This window comes from Pelodiscus sinensis, chromosome 3 (assembly GCF_052426305.1).
Source record: "Pelodiscus sinensis isolate ZL-2025 chromosome 3, ASM5242630v1, whole genome shotgun sequence".
Classification (NCBI taxonomy): Eukaryota; Metazoa; Chordata; order Testudines; family Trionychidae; genus Pelodiscus; species Pelodiscus sinensis.
Window position 1 is genome coordinate 120,597,023 of NC_143054.1, and position 6,179 is coordinate 120,603,201.

The window sequence follows — 6,179 nt, forward strand, 5'->3', positions numbered from 1 at the left end:
GAAGCTCATTATTGCTTCAGGAAATTACAGCTGATAGACAGTAGCCTGGAGCATTATTTATTCCAGACTGTATAAATAATAGAAGTAAAATGAAAACTAGAATCTCCCCTGGGAATCCTGTTGAGGCCAAGTGGAACCTCATCAAAGTTCCAATAAAACAGCTTCTCTGCCTTCTAAAACAATAATCTATCATACAATACCTGATGTGACCCAATGTCAGCAGTTCCTGTGTTATATTTACTTTGCCTCATTACTGATTGTTCTATGGAACAGGCAGCACATGTTCCTTAAGGACCATTCCAAATTAACTCACTCCGGAATGTTTGCACACCTGACTCCCTTTTTCATTTGATTTTGCCTGGATACATGGGACCCAGCCATGTTTTAACCTATTACAATATTAAAACAACAAAAAAAGCCACAATAATAAACAGGCTCCTTTAGTCCACTAAGCAGCATGACTCCCTAGGAGGTCATGTTCCTGTGGTCTGCAGCTAATCTGTCCACCCTCCCCACCCCCAAGTCTCACGCAGAGTTTCATGCAGGCTATAAGATTGCACAGGTTTTAAAGACATGGCTTTGTCACTAGAGCTGTGCTGCTAAAAGGTGTGGAATAAAGCTGCTATGAGTGGCATTAGTCCTGTTGGCAACAGAGCACTTCTGCTGCTAACCTACACCAGCATTTGTCACCAACAAAACTGTTGTGTGTGTTTTTAACACTTTGGAATGACAAAAGTTATTGTTGTTCAGTAGACACATCATCAGTGAAAACCACCATGGGACTCTATGCTGCATTACAGAGAGGATGCTTTCACAGCCAACAGCCATTCTCTTAATCTCATCCCCTTCCCAAGCCATTGTAACCTCTGGTGTACCTGTGGGAGAGACATTGAGCCAGCAAACCCCACCTGCCACATCACAAACCAAGATTTGCCCAGTCTAGATCATCTTCACTTGCAGAAGTGGTGGGATAGTTGGAGTGGCCCATAAGTGTGTGTCATATTTGTAAATCCAAACGTGTTATTCATTAATTTACTCATTTCGTCACACAGCTGAGAAACAGCCGATTATTTTGTGATGCCAGTGAAGTTAGCATCTTGTGACTAGCAAGCAAAAACACCATGCTCCTCCACTACTATGGTTGCAACAGTCAGTTTGGGGCTAAGTCAAAGGAAAGGATCTGCACTCTCCCTTCTTTCCGCACCATAGAATAAATAGACCACAGCACAAACGCCTGCTTTATTCACCTAGCCCAGAGAAACCTTACAAGGGCAATGAGTGTTATTTGAAATGCATCCTCCCTGTCGCTGCAAAACTGCCATGTTCTTGTAGATGCTGGAGTGCCATGTGGGGTTACAATTTCTAAACAAGCTGCAAATAATTGGTACTCAGCTGGAATCATACTATGTACACGGCGAAGCAGTCAGCATTTTACAAGCAAGACCACAACAGATATACTTCACTGGTGCTGATAGAACAGGACTCCTTGCGCCTAGACCTTGAGCCATCTTCTAGTGGATGTCACCTGCTGCTGATCACATAGGGTATGTCTAGAATACAGGCTTCTGTCGACAAAGAACGTCTAGATTACATCCAGTTCTGTCGACAAAGCAAGCCGCTTTGTCGACATGACAGTGTGGACTTAAAGGATAGTGTAGATGCAATAACGTCTTCTGTTGACAGAACTCTGTTGATAAAAGGCGTTATTCCTCGTAGAATGAGGTTTACTGCCGTCAACAAAGCTGCTGCGTTCTGTCGACGTTATGTTGACAGAACTCAGGGGCAGTGTAGACGCAGGTATAGTTTTGTCAACGAAAGTCCACTTTTGTCGACAAAACCCTGTAGTCTCGACACACCCATGTATATTTAAAATTAGAGACAGGCTATCATAGCACTTCATAAACTTGCACATAGTAAATCCTTAAAGGCAGCTGGTCTTTCCAGAGCTGTAATACAGTATCAGAATGACTTAAGACTATCCACATATGTAAAACCAAGCAGTACACGTGTTGTAAGCTAGCGTAATGACATGACAAATCTATGGAATAATTAGTGCTAGTTATGGAATAATTAGAGCTACATCCTACCATGTGTGGCACTGGTGAGCTAACAGATATCAAACAGGAGTTTCTCTCTTTCCTGAAGTTTTTCTTATGAAAGTAAAAGCACAGGGCTAGAGCTCTTGCCAGTCTCATGAGTGCATTAGGAACAATGCACAGCTCCCACTCTGGTTCCATCTTTCAGTCCTATGGAGCTGGCAAACACAGTAAACCACCCATAAATTAGCATCCATACTCTGTTTTGCAGCACCAGCTATTCAGGACATCATGCGTGTTCCTCTTCAGTGGAAAGGCAACATGTGCATTAGTCTTCCCCATGAATTACTGCTCTAGCCAGCAACATTCAAGATGCAAAAGGAAGACTCTGCCAGCATACCTGAATCCATGATCACTGTATAATCTCTAGTTCCTTCTCATGTGTGTTGGGGTGCCCAAACTGTCAGAGATTAGGACATAGGCGGTTGTGCCTTGAGATCAGAGCAAGAGTTAGGCTTAGTGATTAAAGAATGCATCAACAGTCAGATTTGGAACCCAAGGTCTGAGGCTGTGGGTCAGAGGGCAATGGCTAAGAACCTTGGTTCTAGCACAAGTCAGAAATCAAAGCCAAAGACCAGAACCCACTTACCTGAATTGAAGCAAGGCAAAAGCACGACTGGGAAGAAGACAGGAGCTAGCAGAGGCCTAAAAAATTATTTGAGTAGCCACTGAACTGCAGCCACTGGGGTGAACAGGCTGGTTGCTAACTCTTCTAATCAATGAGGTGGCATAGCCAAACAGGCAGCCTACTACAGGCCAGCTGGTCTCAGGTTGCCTGGGGACTTAGTCCATGGCAGACCCTGAACCCCGCCACAAGCACTATATGACTCATTTCCTCCAGATATGCTGAAAAAACTATTAAGTAACTAGCCAAATTAGCCTGTCTTAAGACGGGATTTTCAGGTCTCTCCTGCATGTCGGTCTTCTGTCCTGAGCCTCTAATCTCTTGCTCTCTCCTCCTCCTCCTCCTACCCCCCCACCCAGCTCTCTTCCACCTTCTGCCTCTCTCTCCTTCTCTTCTCTCCCTCCTTCCTCTCACTCTCTCTCTCCACTCTCCTCTGTCTGTCAGGGATGCACCCTTGTCCAGGCCCCACCCCCTGCCCATGTATGTCACTGCCCTACCCTACTTTGCCTCTCGCCATGGTGCTGGGCTGACTTCTGCGCCGCTCAGCCAGGCCACCGCACGGGAGCAACACAAACGGCCTCTCTCTCTCCTCCTCCTCCTGCCTTGCCCTCTCTCTCTCAGCTCTCATCTGCCTCCTGCCTCTCTCTCTTCTCCTCCTCCCACCTCTCACTCTGTGTTTCTCTTCTCCTCCTCCTGCTGTGTCTCACTCTCTCACTGTCCTCCACCTCTTCTGTTCTCCTCTGCATCCGCTCTGCTTTTCTCCTTTTGAATCTGGTGCCCTTTCCTGATGTCAGAGATGCATGCTCATCCAGACCCTGCCCCCTGGCTGTTCCCTCTGGCTGGCGCAGTTGCCACCTCCGTGCTGCATGGGGGGCATGGACCCCAAACAGCTGCTTGTGTTGCTTGCTCCCGTGTGACAGCCTGGCTGAGCAGCACAGAAGTCAGCCAAGTGCCATGGCAGGAGGCAACAGTGCCGCCCAGAGGGAACAGCAAGTGTTTCAGCGTTACAGAAATTGGACTTTTTCTCTCTCTCATATATATATTATATATATATATATATATAATGTAATATAGCAGTGTGTTTTTCATTTTGTAGGGCCAGCCAGAATACCCACTAACTTGAGCTGCAATCCTAAATCCTTCTTACTTCTGAAGGTTCTCATGAAGATAATTTATGAATGGAAGTTGCTGCCTCCTTGAACTTCCATCTAACCCACCAACTGCAGCAGGCCACGCAATTTGTAAGTTATGAAAATTGCCATGTTGGCATTTCCTTAATAGAATGTTTTTGTAAACAATGTTTTATGGCATCTCAATTATCCAAGCCTAAAACAGAGCATTTGATGCAGAAAATCCATAGCAAGGTTACCCAACCTGTTATTAACCTACTGAAAGAGGAAATGACAGTTGTTGACAACAGCGAGTAATAGGGGAGCAGGATGAGGAATGTCATTAAATGCCACATTTTAGGAAAATTTTTTAAATGTAGGTGCCTAAATATGGATTTAGATTATTTAATTTAGATCACTAAGGGTATGTCTACACAGTGGCACTATTTTGGGATAACAGACATTATCCTGAAATAGCTTTCGGCACATCTTAACAGCATGCCTGTTATTTCAAAATACATTCGAAATAACGGGCTTGTTAGTGCTGCTTCCTGTAAACCTTGTTGCACAAGGACTAAGGAAGGCACCGGAATAGTGATTTCAAAATAAGCGCTGTGCAGACAACACCAAATTTCAAAATAAGCTACGTAATTTGTGTAGCCCAAATTGCATAGCTTATTTTGAGCTACACACTACTGTGTACATGTATCCTAAGTAGTCTCATTTTTGAGATGGTAACACTTCCCAACTTCCACTGATGTCAATGGTCATCTTTTCTCCTCATTTTGATGTTAAATACTATCTTTAAAAAGCCCAAATTTGTATAAACCTGTGAGCTTTGGGATGATTATCTACAACTCTAATCAGGAAACACTGGGAGTGTATTTGCTTGAGGGTTTACCACTTCTACGGCATTATAGGAAGGTAAAAATATAACAAAACTTTAGAAGCTCAGCAATATGAACTATTCCATCATTTTAGTCAAATTAGATACTCAAAGTGAATATATGACCACACTAATTTGGGGGGGAGGGTGGGAAGGGGTGTACCATTGTTATCCAAGTCATGCAGTTACACAATATTTATACTGCTGCCTCATTTTGAACACTATGCTCAACATTTACAACAAAGATTTAAAAGTCCCAAATTGTTTCAGGATCCCTTAGAAACATGAAATTCTAAAAAGTTTAACTGGATTTTTTATTAAGGTTTCAAATGAACCTATGGCTGCTTGGGGCTTTGTGTTTAAATTTTTTAAAAAACCCCACACTATCTGAAGCTTCGTATCTAGAGTTTGCATTTTTGGTGGTTTTTCTTCCAATAAAAAATAAAACTGCTCATTTTAAGAGTTCAGCGTTATATTTTGATGTTTATTTGAATTCCAAACACACAAAGAGTAGGAACTGGTACAGATTCAACACGAAGAAAGTGCTTGGACAAAACCTTATGAAATAAAACCAATAAGCTAGAGTTGGCACATGGTCTGGTTTTAAATATACCATTGCATTAATGCAGTTTCATAAGAACAAGGAGAGGCATCAACTATTTTAACTCTATGGGGAGTAGGGAAAAAAAGAATAATCAATAACGGATAAAGCTTAAGAGTGGGAACTAGGAGACCTAAGCTTTATTTTCAGTCTCTACCACTTTCTTTTTGACCTTCTACATATACAAATATGGGTGCTTAACCCATTCAAATATGGGCACTTAAATTCAAATTTAGGCACTTAATTCCAGCCCAAAATGGTGAGCACCCAATAGTTCAAACTGAAATAATTGAAAATCTTGGCTTAAAAGTGTCTCACCTTATCCTTATTTGTAATATGGATACAACTAATGATTCCTTTCAAGGGATCATTGTTCTCTCCTACTCATATGCAATACTGCATTAGCAGCTATGTGCATTATACATTTCACAACTTCCTCTGAACTATCTGGCAATGGCCACTGTTGAAGGGTCATCCTATGAAGAGGTTACATACAAGCAAAAAGAACAAAGCATACAGGAAGAGAAGAGAGTGCTGCATAACTAACCAGCAGCACATGATCTACTTAAGACACATAGAATAATTTGTATTGTTAACTCCAAAATTCCCCCAGCTGAAAGACACTTCCACATAGCCCTCTCATTTGTGGCCACTTGTGTAGTTTGTGATCTATTGGATGTAAAGAACCAAAGATCAACATTTTCCTCAAATGCAAACTAATGAGATTGATTTGATCTGATCTGTACAATTAACACAGTGTCACAGTAAAAATTCCAAAGAGGTGTCTCCTCATCTCTTTCCTGCTCCAACAAATCCCATTTAGGTAAAGGACTTCTTTATATACAGAGACATTTTTATTATC